Raw genomic sequence first — 17,549 nt, forward strand, 5'->3', positions numbered from 1 at the left:
TCTTTGTACTGCAGCCAGGCCTTTAAAAAGCCTGATTAGTAATCTCTCCTATTCTGTATATTAAAATATTACAATCAATTTTTCACATTTCTTAGGAGGCAAACTCCTTAACAAAGCAAAGAAAGCCCCAAACAGGCAGTCCCCGCCTAGCTCTCAGTTTCCTTTTATCGTATATACTAGTATACTCTTTTTAGACCCCTGATCTTTAAGTCTGTCTCACAGGAGCGCTCCTGCTGCCTGCTCCACAGCCTTCAGCATGCCTTCTACTTGTAACATACTCTCTCCTCTTCATCTAACTTTGCTCCTCACTCTTCAGGGATCATGTCAAGTATCCATTAATTAGCTAGGCACCTGGCACATTCTTATAGCCTCAGCCACTCAGAAACCTTAAACAGTTTTATCTCAAGTTCAAGGCCAAGCTCAGGAACTTATACCATCTCAAAATATCAACAGCTAACAAACAAAAGTACTCCTTTAGTTAATAAACCCATCACCCTAGCACTTTACAAAAGTACATGTAGTCAGTATGAGCCAATAATAAGGTTTGTAAGCTATTACTCTCCACTTAACATATGAGAAACATGAAATATAACAAGTTAGATGATTTAACCAAAACCATGCAGGTAGTTTTAAAAAAATAGGCCTACCATAGTACTTGAGTCAAATCTTGCCTATATCAAATTTTCCTATTAGTTCTTACAGCTCCCCTGTGTAACACTGACCACAGCTATATGAGGTTTTATTAATTCACTGATCTTCTGATCTAGAATGTATCTTGAGGCCTCGTACTGTTCAATTTTTGTTTTTTAACTACACAGTCAATGGTTAGTAAAGTAAATGACATATATATTAAGAATTCAATCTGACAGTACTTTGGAGAGCTGGAGAGCTGGCTCAGCGGTTAATAGAGTTGTTTAGTTTTTGGTTTTTTGTGAGATGGTCTCATTCTATAGCCCAGGATGGTCTACCACGTAACAAAAATATCTAATTTTGATGAAGTTCAACTCACCAATTTTTCCTTTATGGATATCACTTTTGTTCTTAAAATGCATAAATAAGTTTCTAAATCTATTTCCCAAAGACACTGCAAGAAAGTAACTTAAGGAACTTTTATGGATCTCAAGCAAATTTTGTTTCTCCTATCCTATAAAAATATCTGAGCAGAGTTAAAGCTGATGGCTAAGCTCTATAGGTGTGTCAGTCAACTATGTGTCTGACTAGGAAGCTAAAGAAAAAAAGTAGGTCACAATCTAGTGAAAGAAGGAAATGAAAACTTTCCATGTCAGCAACCAGTAACAGAATGTGTCTGTAGGTAAGACATAGTCCCATTTAAATATTTGTCAAAGTTTTTACTAGCTGGGCACGGAATACCTTTGTATGACTTACTGATCAGAGAGGCCCTAGAGGTCTCCAGAACACAGGCTTTGCCGCTGCCCTTGGTTAGCCAGCATTAACGACAAGGTACTATTGTTGAAGACAGCACATTCTTTGGCTGCAGAACATAGAGAAACTAATCTCAAACTGGCTGGTTAGCTCTTCCCTCGTGACGAGCTTTCACAGTGCTGGAAGGTGCCAAGCAAGTTACTATGGTAAAGAAGACATTAAGGGTCTTGCCCAGCACTGGACACTGCATTCTACAAAACTGACTTACCAGGCAAAATGTGCTCACGAGGACTGTTTTTTGTTTGTTTTTGTTTTGTTTTGCTTTTTGAGACAGGATTTCTCTGAACAGTCCTGGATCTTGCTCCGTACAGCAGGCTGGCCTCAAACTCAGATCCACCTGTTGCTGCCTCCCAAGGCCTGGGATTAAAGGTGTGTCCACCATTGCCAGCAGTGGTAGGACTTTTAAATAACCTATTGTTTACTGATTAACTTTCTGACTGGATCTGAGGCCTCCTCCTCAGACAGAGAAAATCTGATGTCTGGTACTGAATCCTGGTCAAAAGCTTGTAGATGTAAAGGTCATAGGCCCAACAGTAGAGACTGCTATTCTTATTGAGTTTTGTCAACTTGCCTTCAAAGAATTTATTGTTTATACACACAGGTGCTTCTTTTTGAAGTTGGCAGCAGTCAGTGGAGATGTCCAAAACTAATCAAAGTGCTGAGATAAGAGACTAAGTATTTAGCTCTAAACTGGACTGCTGTATTAAACACACACATGCACACCCTGACACACCACAATACCACGGCCATGGAACATCCCAGATGAGTAGACAGAAACAATGTAAGAGCTGAAGATGCAGAGGAGTGCTGTGAAGGGCTGTCTTCTATTTGAGATGTAGCTGTCACGCTTATGAACTCATGGGAGCTGTGATTACTGGTAAGCACAGAAGCCCAAACCTGCCCCAGTATAAATGGGGCAGACTACATACAGGCCTCACCCTTACTAAGGAGTGGTGGCAATGAATGTGGATCCTTGTTGAGAGAAAGACAATCATTTTGTGAGGATGTTGTAACCACTCGTAGATTTGCCATACTCCAATAGATGGCCCTAACCCCCCCAACACACACACACACACACACACACACACACACACACACACACACGCAACCCTGAGTAGACTCAGGGGGGGCGGGGCAGAGGGAGTGAAGGAGAGAGAGAGAAAGGGAGAGAGAAACGAACGGACTGGTCCATCTACCAACCAAATAGAAGTAAAAAATAAATCAGAAAGACATAAGGTGGAGTGGGGAGGAAGAAATTTTGGAGGGGATATGGAAGGCATTAGAAAGGGTGAGTGAGGAGAGGTATCATCATATTTCACTCTGTGTGTGTGTGTGTGTGTGTGTGTGTGTGTGTGTGTGTAAAAATTTCAGGAACAAAAAACTGTTTAAGTTTATACTACATCCCATATTAAAATGTGGCAATTTATTGATTACAAAATATTTAATCAGAAATTTCTAAAACAGCTAAAAAGTAACAGAAATTGATAAATACAACTTTATTGTACAATACCATATCTTTAAAAGCCTCATAGATTTCAGTAACCTTCAGCATACATTCAATACTATCTTCAAGGAAGATATATTTTCTAACTTGTTCATGGGTGTTACTACAGTAAAAAGCAGAACCCGGCCACGTGCACAACTTAATAAAACGCAGAGAAAAAGGCTGCATCTCACTGTGGTAGAGGAGATGGAGCTCCCCTCCTCTTTCTTTTTCTTTCCTGATGATAAGGAGGTAAGAAAGCTCTAGAAGGGAAATGGGAGAAGTTACCTCAGGCAAAAAGGGTCGTGAATTGAACTACCAACTGAGAAAAGGAAAAGAACCTGTAGGGAGTCTTAAGAAAAGTGTGACGGTGGTCAGTGTATACGGGAAATGCATCTTACAATACATGCTGCAGCAGCTAACAGCATGGAAGAGACAGACAGAGAGCGAGCCAGGTGATCGTCAGTGTGTACAGGAAATGCATCTTACTCACAATACGTGCTGCAGCCGCTAACAGCATGGAAGAAAGAGACAGAGCGAGCCAGGTGTGGGGGCGCACACCTTTACTTCCAGCACTCAGGAGGCAGAGGCAGGCAGAGCGGGGTGAGCTGCAGACCAGTCTGATCTACAAGTCAGGTCTATTACACAGAGAAACCCTGTCTGAAGAAAAAAACAAAGAAAAAAAAAGAGCAAGAAAAAACCTATATGAACATTAATCTGATAAACAAAACTTATGAAATGTTTCTCAAATTTATTCTATCAAGCAATGAGTCTTCTGCAGAATGCAACACTTGTAACAACCCATGGTACTAGAACCTTAGAATACATGAATGAGGAGGTGCTGACGTGGTGCATGAGGCACTAGATACAGCTGCAGAACAGCTGCAGGAACAAGCCAGTGCCTAACCAGGAGTGGCTGAGTGTGCCTGGCTAAAGGAAGGTAGAAAGGGCAGAGCAAATGAAATGATGCTAAGCTGGCTTCTGACAAGAGTGAAATGACAGCTGGCTGTAAGGAGGGCACCACAAGGAAAACGGAACGCAGGAGCAGCACCTGGAAAAGGTCCTGGCACTGCTTCAGTACCAAATAATAAATGCCGGATGAAATGCTGGTGGGAGAGCCTAGCATACTCAAGGTCCTGAGTTCAGTCCCGGCACAGAAAGCAATGATCGTAATAAGGAGAATACTTGTTAAGGTGCCACCCAGAAGAAAGATCAATAAAGAACGAGGGGGGAAATAAAGCAATAGCTCTACAGTCCGTGTTTCTTCCTCTGCATTTAATGAAAAGATTTCACTCCTGCTAGAAATAGGAAAGTCAGTGGAAGACAAAAGTTGAAGAACATGGAAGAAGAGCAGGCAGACATGTTTGAATGTCACTATCCCAGGACATCTGGACAGAAACCTGGACTCCAGGCAGCAGTTCAACAGGTCTCCTTTGGGAGGATTAGACCACATTCTTTATCCATCTGATTTCACACTGTGGGGACACTTTTCTCCTTTTTCTAGCCAAGTGGGTAGGGCATAATAAACTGAAATGAAGCAAAACTACTAATTAATACTAGTTATTAATAAACAGAACAACCTTTGTTTTGAAGTCAGTAAAAAGTGGAAATAAGATGTAAAACCCATTTAGTAAACAATTTGAGATGCATCAAACTAGAAGTCATGGAAGTAAAATGAATATCTCACTGAAGAAACTTAATAACTTAAGTCCACTCAGAACATTCTAATAAGCAGTCTTTCTAATTTTATTAGCTTGACAGTTTCATATATCTATATAATGAATTTTGGTCATTTTCAGCTCCCATTTCACTCTCTACCTCTAGAGCCCTTCTTTTTTAATAAATGCAAGAAGAAAATTGTAGTATTACACACATATATAGTTATAATATATTATGCAATATATACATATAATTTTACAATTTATATGTTTACTATATATATATATATATATATATATATATATACACACACACAAATACATGCAAATATGCAGTCTTGGGGGGGAAACTCAGATCTAAAATAATCAGAAAGCTCACTACAGAAACAGAAATTGAATGTAGTCTGTTGAGAATATCACTAGGTAGAGTTCAAGTTAAAATAAGTACCCAAAGTAAAATTAACTTCATAACCCTAACTACACTCATCTGATCTTAAATTGTTTGAACAGAATGATCTTTTTCAATCACTTGTGACAGCATATTTGTTTAATACCAGCATTCAGGAGGCAGAGGCAGGCAGATCCTTATGAATTTGAAATCAGCCTTCCTTCTCTATACAGTAAATTCTGGGCCAACCAGTGCTACATACCTTCTCTTTAATATATATCTTCTTTCTAATACAATAACTTATGGCAGACACAGACATACTGAGCAACTGAAGGATACATTTTGATAATTGATTTCTATCATAAAATACATAAAATTCTAAATACTCTCATTTTGATAACATAAAAATGCAAATATTTTACACCTTCTTCTGGTGTACAGATGGACATATAAAGCACCCATAAATAAATTTTAAAAGGGAAAGTTTAAGACACACACAGAGTAGACTTTGTTCTAAAGGGTAGAGGAGGGAACTGCTCATTAGATTCAGATCAGGCTGGCCTCAGCTTCATAGAGACCCGCCTGCCTCTGCCTCCCTAGTGCCGAGATCACAGGTGTGCACCATCACACTCAGCTTGCTGGGTTATTAAGACAGAATTTATCACATTCCAAGACAAGAAAATAATCTAACTGGTTTCACCCAAATGTAACACTACTTGGTATTTTGTCATTACTATTCATTTAACATGTCAAAATTGCACCTTATACATTTTTCTTCAAAAAATAAAAAACTAAATAGTTACTGAAGAATATTTTTTAAAGATTTGTTTATTTTATGTATATGAGTACACTGTCTTTATGCACACCAGAAGAGGGCACCAGGTCACATTACAAATGGTTGTGGGCCACCACGTGGTTGCTGGGAATTGAACTCAGGACCTCCGGAAGAGCAGAGAGTGCTCTTAACCACTGAACCATCTCTCCAGCCCCCTGAAAAATATTTCTTAAACGAACAAGTTCTTTTAAGTTAAATGCTATCACTCACTAGAGCCAAGATATGAAAACCTAAATGTCCATCAACAGATAAAACAAGCACAGAAGAACACTGCGTGATTTCACGTGTGGGATCTAAAGAGTCCAATTCAACAGCAGAGTTAAAATGGTGGTTCTCAAGGGCTGGGAGGTGGGAGGAGGCTGGTCAAAGGGTACAAGGTTTCAGTTACCTAGGCAATTAGTAATCTACAGTGCAGGACAGAGACCACTGTACACATGACGACCTGCATGCCTTCAAACTGCTAACTCAAACACAAGTGTTTCTACAACATGCATGGAAGACAAATTGATCTATGCAGGCTTTATCTAATATTTCCACAAGGTACATACACTTTTATCAAAGTACCACTTTTTACCTCAATTACATACACACAATTACAGTTTGTAAAGTGAAACAAAAACAAACATCGAGAAAAGGAAAAATTAGACACTGCATAAATTTTAAAAGGCAGGGGGGAGGGCACAAATACACAGCTCATTAATAAGAGGGGAAAAAAGATAAAACAATCCAATTTAAAGGCTGCAATGGAAGGCTGAGACTTTAAAAACAGTTTTCATGACTTTAAAAGACAACTTACTCAACTACTCCTATTTAAATAAATAAATAAATGGGGAGAACTGAATGATTTACTCGGTTCCTTCCCAGATGCAGCAAATCTCAGTTCCAGCGATGTGTTGGGCGGCAGGGGGGCCTTCCTGCACTTTATACTTAACTAAGCAACACTTTCGGAATCAAAAGGAACTGTAGCGGCAATGCTTATAAACAAATACGAATGTGCTCATAAAGACATCAAAGTTTTTTAAAGCTGTAGTACTGTATGCTTCTCTTTTTCAAAACTACATGCGTAAGAGTTTCTGCAACTGGGCATTCCTTTTATAAATTACAAATGAACGGGCCTACGGTGCAATGCCTCTCACGCCATCTTTCCTGGAGAGCGACAACTAGTAGAGCTCGCAGTGTAGCTACTGAGGACTGAAAGCAAGAGCTCTGACACTTACTGCTGTGGAACCTTAAGAATGACAATTAAATTCTTTCTCAAGTTTCCACACCTATTAAATGGACAAAGAGAATTTACTTTGTGGGATGGGTGACAATGACATATCTCTCCCTCCCCCTCCCCCACTTACACACACACATCCTAAAGTACAGAATATACTCTATTTACATGTATTACATCATACATATTGGAGGTGTCTGCTGACAATTCTGACCAGAAGCAAGCTAGAAATTCTACAAACCATGGACAGTGGTCAAACCTCACAGGATATGGCTTTGATATATGACCCACCAGAGATCAGATCTGGCTTCCTGAGAAGTCTGAGAACTATTGCCAACATATCACAACAGGAAACAGAAAGCCTATCGCCAACAGGATCTGGACAATTGCCATTTTTTTCTACTATAAAACCCAGATCCTTAACAAATCTGTTCTTCTGAACTATATATTCAAAACCAGGCTGGTTCTTTCATGAGGAACATAAGACAGCACTATTCCCAAGTATAGACAAGTTATTCATACTGACCTCTTAAAATAACTTGAGCTGCCACTTAAAGAAAGGCTTTGAAGTTTAATAACAAAGGGGAGGAAGGGACGGGGGTTGAATGTTATTATCTGTGATAAATTCTGCCAACACCATATAAGCATATATAAATTTGTTCAGCTTCATAAAATACCCTAAGTCATACACCGGATTTTAAAGCCATATAAAATAACACATCAACAAAAGCAGCACCTTTCCAAATTGATCAACATCATACACATAAGCACTGGACTTCTTATCTATGCTCCCGAACTGAAATACTGGCTTTTTTTTTTTTTTTTTAGTAATTTACAAAGTCATGTAAAACTGATCGAAAGAAACCAATCATCTAAATTCTTCATGGGTGAAAAGTACATCTACAAACTGTAAATTATATATAAGCCGCAGTGGTGGTGCAGGAACTGAATACAGGGCTCAAAAAAGGTTTGAAGAACTCAATCTTTGGATTTTATACACACACAGAGCTATTAAAAAGCATGGTCACCGTTGCTCCGATTGTCATAAACAGTCACCGTTTCCAAAAGAAATAGAAATCTCGGCCTAGAATTAGAATATTCACGATTACCGTGCAATTAACTCCCTTGTGCTCTAGCTTTGAGTAAAGCACGCCGCACGAAAAGTTCTCTCAAGTAACTTCTGTTCCAACAAGTGTACTACCAAAATGCAAATATTTACACCAATATGATTTGATACACACACGTCTAAAGGCAGGCAAAAGTTATTGTTAAATTCGGGCAGATTCTGCAAGTTCAAGATTGATCCTGGTACCTAGTTCTAGCTCTACTTATTCGATGGCTCTGGGAGAAAACGGGGTAGGTTTTAATTGGCTGGACCACCGAGTCGGTAGGTACCTCAATGCCAGAGCCTGGCCTCGCAGTCCACGGCCAAGGCGTGAACCTGCCAGCGGGCGACTCACCTCGCAGCGCAGAGGCATAGCACGCTCGGCGGCTGGTGGCTGCGCCGCCTGCGGTCCCCGCATCTGCTTCAGATCGCGCGCCAGCCGCCCCGGGAGCTTCACCCGGACACGGCTGCCGGGTGGCCACCCCGGCCGACTTCACCGCTCCCCGGCTCTGAGCGGAGGTTACGTAAATGCGGGCCAGGTGAGACTGGCGGAGGCTGGTTTGGTTTCTGGGTGAAGTTCAATCCTCCGGCTCTAGCGGGCCCTCAAGTTCAACCTGCCCGAGCCCGGACTTGATTTTCCCCAGCCTCACTGCGCTCCGAAAGGGACTGCAACAGGATCCGCGCTCCGCCTCGGGAGGACGGAACGCGCCTCTCAGGCCTCCGCCCACTCCAGCCCCATGCTCCAGACGCCCGGCCCGCCCGGAGCGCACCGGCCACCGAACACACTGCTGCCCGATCCCGACCCGACCGGCCCTGACCCGCCGATCTCTGCAAGAGAAGCTCCGCGGAATAAAAGCCCGACAGGTGCGTCGCCCGCGCGTGACGTCACCGCGTTGACGTGAACGGCCGTTCGGCGTCCGGCCGACCCAGCACTTCCTCCCACGGCCGCGCCGCGAGGCACATCGGCGCCTATTGGTCGAAAGGGAACGGTGGGCGTGACCTGGGCGTGGCCGCGGGGAGACGGGCTCCGGGAACCGCGAAGTCCGCTGGGGGCCGCTCCGGGCCGCCGAGAAGGACTTGCTTTAGCGAGTCGTTCACGTCGCTCACGTCTGTCGCGTATGCCCCGAGGGCGTCCACGTGAAGGGCCTGCAGGCGCTTTCGGAAGCGTGCGGTCACCGGCAGGGTGACGAAGCCCGGATTCCTCTCGGCCCTTCCCGAAGCGGGCTGAAGCTGTGTGTGACCCCCCCACCAAAGCCAAATGCTGCAGGGCCTGTGATGGTGCACACAGTGTGCTACCTTACACACCGTTGCAGGTTATGCGCTTAACAAAAATCCCAGAGGGGAGAGAAATTCTGATGAATCCAGATATAGACACCGCGCATTTCAAAAGAAAATAATTCTTGTACGAATCTGAGGGCTCCACTCGGTCTTACATAGTGGGTCCCTGTCGTGTGTCACAATATACAGGAAACCTGTTCCCCTTGCTCAAGGAGCTCTATTGTGACTCAGGCAGGGAGGTGCATAAATGCCTGGCCTAGGCCTGAGCCTGCCCAAGAGTCTTCTGATGAACAGGTAGATGCAGGGTTTGTAACTGAACAGGACCTGTGGAACCAGTATGGGTGTCGCCACTGGGTGGCAGAATTAAGACGTGTCTTGGTTGAGTGTTTGATGTATACTTATATATCTCATAATAAATACTATGTCCTTATATATTTACTGCCTATGAACACTAGGTGTGACTTGGACTCTCACTGCAGACATGTAACCTGATTTTTTTGGGGGGGGGGGGCGCGGGTGGGTGGGTGGGGAGTATCTAGATTTTTATTGGACAGTAGTCATAGCCAATCATCTGTTTTCTATAAAGATGACAGAATCTGTACTGTTTTAGTTCTTTCACGGAAGATTACTCTTTTACATAGATAGGAAAATTATACTTGTACATTTGGTTTTGTGTACTGTTGTACGTTATACACTAATTTATGAGAACCTTTATTTTAAAATGTGTGGCGGTCAGGGCTTGTGGCTCAGTGATGGAGTGCTTGCTTGGCATACCGGAAGCACTGTGTTCTATCTCCAGCTCTACACAGGTGAAATACTTGACTTCTGGCATACACACAACCACGTGAATAGGTCTATCCATCTTCACTCTTCCCACATACCTTATTTTAACTGTTTCCAGATTGGACTTAAGCCTCTCTCTCACATGCTTAAATATGTGAGGCTCAGAAGCACCACAGGAGACAATATATTGAAACAAGGAACTGTGGGATAGCGTCAACCTATAAATTACACCTTTTTTTGTCAGAAAAGTCTGCTGACATTAAGCTCTTTTTCAGAAGACTTGAATGGAAAGAGAGTGTAAGACATCTCTGGCACAGGGTAGTGTAAGTGCTGTACGTGGATACTTGTGGCAAGATCTCCTTTCTTGCCCTGTGGGAGGCGTCCCCGTTGACTGGGGGTCTTATTGACCCTTTTAAGAATGATTTTCTTTGGACAGAGGTAATACCCAATAAGAAATTTCTATAGACTTTTCTTATACAAACAAACAAAAAAATCAACCAGCCTGCCAATCTTCCTTGCTGTGGCGATGGGTTAGAGTTCTACAGGATAAAAGTCTAACCCAGGTCTCACTGGTTAAAATCAAGGTTGGCTGGTTATTTTCTTCTAGAAGCCCTAGGGAAGATTCGACCTTGGTGCTTTTCATAGTTCCTGGAAAACACTTGCATTTCTTGGCTCATTTACTCTGTCTTCAAAGCCTTCAAATGATAGGGAGAATCCTCCTCTAGTCTAATTTATTGATTCTAGTGATTAGACAGGCATGGATGTCTTTGGGGAGCTGAATATTCTGCCTGCTGTGGAATACTTAATTGTGCTCTTTACACCTTAACGTCTTAGTATACATACTAATATGCGGGAAGTATTCGGAGACAGCAGTAAGTTATCTGCAAAAGGTCAGTTTCTCTTTAAGTTAAGTTTTACTATTAGAACTGAGCTGCAGAGATGGCTCAGAGGTCAAGAGCACTGGCTGTTCTGCCAAAGGTCCTGAGTTCAATTCCCAGCAACCACATGGTGGCTCATCACCATCTATAATGAGATCTGGTACCTTCTTCTGGTCTACTGGCATACATGCAGACAGAATACTGTATTAAATAATAAATCTTTTAAAAGAAAACCTGAGCTTAAGCAGTAATAACCAAACCCTTTTGATATTCAGACTGGATTTTCCCTCCCCTTACCAGCCAACTAAGTTTTTCAGGCCTCTGGGAAAGAAAAAAGGAAAAAGTGAGCTCACAGTGGAAGTTTCTTTCTACCGCATGTAGCATAACCTGTTCATTAGTCTTGCTGGTACCTGGGCCAAAAGGAAGAAAAACAAATAGTGCCTATGGCCTGTGAAAGGGCTAAGTCTTTCCCTATATCAGTAGTTTTCCTGCTTTGAAAGTGCTGGGTTGTTTGGATTTTGGTATTTTTAATCTGGCAAAAGAAGCCAAAAAGAGTACTGGCCAGCACATCTGTTTCCTCTAGATTCTTCCTTTAACACTGCTATGGACTTTCCTTGGAATAAGAAACCAAGTGCGCACACCTTGAATCCCAGCACTCCTGAGACAGAGGCAAGCTGATCTCAGTGAGTTCAGGACAGCCAGGGCTACCCAGAGAAAACCTGTGGAAGGATTGTGACCTTGCCTTAGACTGGGCCTAAGGTGAAAGCAGCCTTGGATGGCTTGAGCCCACTGATACCCCACTGAGATAAACATCTGTGATAAGACTTGAGAGAGGGCTAGAGAGATAGCTCGGGAGTTAAAAGAGCGATCTGTTCTTCCAGAGGTCCTGAGTTCAGTTCCTGGCAACCACATGGTGGCTCACAACCATCTATAATCCCCTTTTCTGGCATACAGGTGTACATGCAGGCAAAGCACTCATATATAATAAATAATTAAATAAAATCTTTTTAAAAGAACCTTTCTCTTTTCAACCAAGCAACTATGTGTGTGTGTGTGTGTGTGTGTGTGTGTGTATGTATGTATGTATTCATATTACATCTCAATTGTTATCCCATCCATTGTATCCTCCCATTCCTCTCTCTCTCCCGCTTTCCCCCTACTCCCCTCCCCTATGACTGTCACTGAGGGGGACCTCCTCCCCCTGTATATGCTCGTAGGGTATCAAGTCTCTTCTTGGTAGCCTGCAGTGAGAGAAGCATGGGAGAATGGGGAAATAGAAGGATCCAGAGGGTCCTAGAAACCTACAAGAAGAACATTATGACAGGTGGATCTGGGCCCAGGGGTCCTGCTCAAACTATGGCACCAAGCCAAGGACAATATGTGCAGTAAACTTCAAACCCCTACCCAGATCTAGCCAATGGACAGGACATTCTCCACAGTTGAGTGGAGAGTCGGGACTGACTTTCATATGAACTCTGGTGTCCCATATTTGACCAGGTCAGAATTAAATAAAATCTTTAAAAAAAAAAAAAAAAAAAAAAGACCTAGAGAAGCCATTTTGGGCCAAGGATTAAGGACAAGAGCCAGGGACTCCAGCCAGGCTATTGTATTGCAAAAAGGACCATCTATGGGAGGAGTTAACTGGAGGAGAAACCAGTGGTTGCACCTGACTGCAGAGGTAGGGGTTGGAGAAGACAGGAGCAGGTGCTGCTTTCTTCTGTCGAATAAAGGATCTGAGATTTCTGGAGAATTACACCAAGGCATTTGCCCGCAGAACTGATTCCCAAAAGGTTTCGTTTTTATTCTCCTATATCTCTTTCCCCTCCTGTTTAGGATAGTCGGGGTATAAGGAAGAAATCTTTGCTTAATAAATTCATAATAAAGCTTAATTGTTAAGGAACCAGAGCCAACAAAGACTTGTCTTGAAAAACAAAACTGAAGAAACAAACAAGGTGCTACATGTAGCTTAGTGGTAGATCATTTGCCGAGTGTAAATAAGACCCTGGCTTTCTGTCCCCAGCACCAGGAAAGAACAGATAACACCAACTACAAGAACCAAACAGAAAATAGAAACCCACCCGTGTCTATCAGGGGAATCTTAGCATGAGTCTGCTTTAGAATTTCCTCATCACACCAGGAGTAGTTAAAAAAAAAAAAAAAAAAAAAAAGAACCTCTTCAGGCTGGAGAGATGGCCCAGAAGTTAAGAGCACTGTCTGTTCTTCCAAAGGTCCTGAGTTCAATTGCCAGCAACCACATGGTGGCTCATATCCATCTATAATGAGGTCTGGTGCCCTCTTCTGGCCTGCAGACACACAGGTGTACAGAATTCTGTATAAATAATATCTTTTAAAAACTAAACCATTTCTTGTTCATTGTCTTTTTTTACCTCAAGGATAAATCGTTATCTTGAGCAGTTTTGCATGCCTGATTACTTCATATTGCATGATTTTTTTCTACAAAATCCTACCTTTGCATGATAATCCAACCACATTTTCAAAACAGCCACGAAATGATTTCTTTTTCACACTTTGTGCAGCTAAGGGCTCAGTCTTGCAGTGGTGCACGGTGGTGTACACACGGGAAACAGAGAAAGAGGCTTGCCACAAGTTTAAGGGCAGCCCGCCCTGCATGTAGTTGATTTAGTAAATTCTAGGCCAACTAGCGGTACCCTACCTCAAAAAATATAAAAACGAACAAAATTTAAAAACTAAAAAGAACGCCCTGATATTGACTTGTGTAACGGTGTTAAGCGGTGGTGTCTCTTTGTTTCTGCACACTGTGTACACCAGTATATCTGGCCAGAAAGCTTCCAGACTTTTGTACCAGTACTGCCTGCCATCTCACAGTATGAGTGCTGAGATTCCAGAAGAATGACCTAGCATCTGCCTTAGGTCCTGGGGCTCAAACTCATGAAGGCACAGTGATTGACTGTACCTGCTCACCTATGCTGGCCGTACTATTGCCTTTAATAGGTGTTTGTTTCAAGAAGGCTCCACCCCCACGAAGGGTGTTATGCTCTTACAGGGCTGAGTGACTTCCATGAGTTGTAAAGCAAGGCCCAGTCTCTTGTTCTGTCTCCCTGCACCCAGGTGGCATTTCTGCTCTTCTGCCATGTTACTGTAGTAGCGAGATCACCCAGATTGCAAGACCCCCAAAATGACCACCAGGTCTCTATACCGATGCAACACACAAGGTCCTATGTTACGGGCTCAAGCTTCGGATCACAGTCTTTCCTGACGCAGCAGGATAAGACAGTGATCAGAGCTTCAAGCTCAATGGCTTATAAGGGGAAAAATTGTAATTGGGGGTTGGGGCCACAGGAAAGTAAGAAAAAAACCATAAGGGGGGGGGGGAGTGGCGGTTGCAGGTCACAGGAATGTCAACCTTCAGACAGGTTGGGTTCAGGAGGCTGAATCTCCAGGGAAGTTGTTTTATCTCAAAGGATCACTGGGAGTTAATTGTATCTAATCACTCTAGTGGAGCTTCTGGAGACTGCTGGCATGTCTAGTTCATGGCAGTGCATGGTCATTCCCGGAACAGAGGAAGAAGTAAAGTCACTTGGAAGACAGGTTCTCACAGAACATTCAAAGACCATGGCATTAGTTGCAGAATATAAATTATATATAGAATATGGCATTCATTTTACCCTTATATTACCATGCAATTTCTGTGTTCTCACTAGCTGAGTAAATTTTTCTTGACAAGTTACCCATTGTCAGATAGTCGTTCCATAACACTAACAGAAAATGGACCAAGACAGAGACCAATAAAGACTGAAGAGAGGCCAGGCGTGGTGGCGCACGCCTTTAATCCCAGCACTTGGGAGGCAGAGGATGGTGGATGGATGGGAGTTTGAGGCCAACCTGGTCAACAAAGTGAGTCCAGGACAGCCAAGGCAACACAGAGAGACCCTGTCTTGAAAACAAACAAATAAACAAGACACTGAAGAGAAATATAGAAATAAATGCAAATATAAATGGTAATTTAATATATGAAAGATTATATCTCCAGTTAGTGACAAAGGAATGCCTAGTTTCCCTCCAAAAATGACCAATTTCTTCATTTCACAAATAGCTTATATAAACTGATTTTTCTTACGTTTCATTTATCATGTGAGTGTGCCACACGTGTACATTATGTGACACTTGTGTGGCTATCAGAGGAAAGTCTATGGGAGTCAGTTCTCTTCTTCCACTGTGTGGGTCCTTGGGGTTGAATCCAGAGCATCATGATTGACAGAAAGCAGTTTTCCTTGCTGAGCCAATTGGCCACCCTAACCGACTTCTAGCAGCACAACATGTGAAAGGCAATCACAGGCAACAATGCAAAATCAAGAGAGACACAGCAATGCGCAGGGACTGTGAGTCCACTTCTAGGCACTTTTAGTATAAAGATAACCCAAGATACTGAATGTAACTCCAAATATGATTGACATTGAGTCCCCTCCCCCCTTAATAAATGTTGACTCTCTGTATCACTTTTTCTTTTTTAATCTAAAAACATGGCTAAAATGACATTAGACTTGTTCTAGACCTAGCCTTTATAAAGATTGGCAATTTCTGCCTTCTGTGGAAATAGCATCGCGGAGCTCACAGTGCTGTTAGCAATCCAAGCTGCCCATGAGGAGAACCTGGTTGGCACCAAGGGTCTTAGCATGCGGAGGAAGCTTCTTGAAGCATCATGGGAAGCTGAGTGAGTGATCTTAGTCCAAGGGCAGTGAAGTGGAAGAAATGCATGGTAGGAGCATCCTTGACCTCCAGCTCCCATACCTGCGAGGCCTCCAGTTTTTAAAGATGATTTGTTATACAGCAATATATATCTAGTGTATGGCAGTGTTTAATTAAAGTGGGAAGATATGCAAATATTTGACTTAGTGAACTTACTTTTTGGCATCCCTTAGAAATGAAAATATACTAACACCCCTCATCGAAGAAGCTTCTTCTTCTTCTTCTTCTTCTTCTTCTTCTTCTTCTTCTTCTTCTTCTTCTTCTTTAACAGTAAATAGAGACCATCACAGAGAAAACACGAATGGGCACAGTACAGAAATCACTGGATTGTGGTGAGCCCAACCTCAATGAATATATCTACATCCATAATTCAAACTATCTCAGAAAGGGGAGGGAAAGATTGGAAGAGCCAGAATACGAGGACGTTGGCTGTGAAACAAGGCTCTCCTAGAAATGGCTATATAAAGGACTAGAACAATAGAAATATCAGTAGCCGTGCTAGAGTGGAAGCAGAAGATTTAGCAGTGTTTCGTCCCTGGACAATAATTGACAGGCAACTAGTGCCTGCTGGGAGAATCCCCTCCTCTCAGTGATAAGCCCCTTTATTGGTTTTTCAATGCAGAACAGTCAGCCTTGAAGCCATATAAACACAATGGTCCCAATAGGTTCTGTTTACATATATTTATGCATACACATATACACACACGTCTACATACATATGTAACAAATATAATTAGGCTATCAAGTTGAGGGGAGACATGAGAGGGGTTTGAGGGAGGAAAGGGACAGGGAAGTGATGTCATTCTATTTTGATTAAATGGTACTTTAAAGGAGTACCACCATGAGGGGCTGGAGACATGGCTCAGCAGTTAAGAGCACTAATTGCTCTTCCAGGGGACCCTGGTTCTAGTCCCAGAACCCACATGGCAGCTCACAACTGTCTGTAACTTCTGTTCCAGGGGATCTGACACCCTCACATAGACGTGAATACAGTCAAAATACCACTATACATAAAATTCTTAAAAGTTATTTTAAAAAAGAATGCCAAACTTTGAACCCCTACACAGATCTACACAATGGACAGGACATTCTCCACAATTGAGTGAAGAGTGGGGTCTGACTTTCACATGAATTTTGGTGCCCCATATTTGACCACGTCCCCTGGCTGGGGAGGCCTGGTGGCCATCAGAGGAAGGATAGCAGTCTACCAAGAAGAGACTTGATACCCTATGAGCATATACAGGGGGAGGATGTCCCCCTCAGTGGCAAAGGGAAGGGGAGTAAAAGGAAAATGGAAGGGAGGGAGGAATGGAAGGATACAAGGGAGGGGATGACAATTGAGATGTAATATGAATAAATTAATAAAATATATTTAAAAAAAGAATGGCATGCGAAAAAAAGAATACCATGAGAAACAACTATAAATGCTTTATACAGAAGTGGATTATAGTATATGCATATCATGACATTTTTTTTTGCAAGTGTACTTGTGTGTGGCATACGGGCACACATGGAAGGAGTGTGTATGTTAACGTGTACATGTAGATGCATGAAGTTGCCATTGAGTATCTTCCTCAACTGCTCTGTGTTTTATCAAGGCAGGGTCTCTCGGTGATTATGGACCACCAATTCTGGATGGTTTGCCTATCCAGCTTGCCTATGAATGTGCTGTACAGGCAACCATCAGGCCTTTTTTTTTTTAATTAATTTATTCAGATTACAACTCAATTGTTATCCCATCACTTGTATCCTCC

At 42.5% G+C, this 17,549-nt stretch overlaps 1 protein-coding gene across 2 annotated transcripts in view; it reads right to left on the bottom strand.

The window, feature by feature from the left end:
* Positions 1–9,029, bottom strand: part of CLCN3 (chloride voltage-gated channel 3) — a 79,303-nt gene extending 70,274 nt beyond the window's left edge. The window contains exons 1-2 of one of the 2 annotated variants that reach the window (XM_084760049.1): positions 8,606–9,029; positions 8,484–8,566 (exon numbers count right to left, since the gene is read on the bottom strand). The gene's annotated coding sequence lies outside the window, so the exon portion shown is untranslated. Of the gene's footprint in view, positions 1–8,483 lie in introns of both variants that reach the window. The other variant, XM_084760051.1, reaches the window with a different exon arrangement.
* Between the last annotated feature and the right edge of the window lie 8,520 nt (positions 9,030–17,549).

The sequence above is a fragment of the Acomys minous genome (genome assembly GCF_964271855.1).
Source record: "Acomys minous genome assembly, chromosome: 15".
Lineage (NCBI taxonomy): Eukaryota > Metazoa > Chordata > Mammalia > Rodentia > Muridae > Acomys > Acomys minous.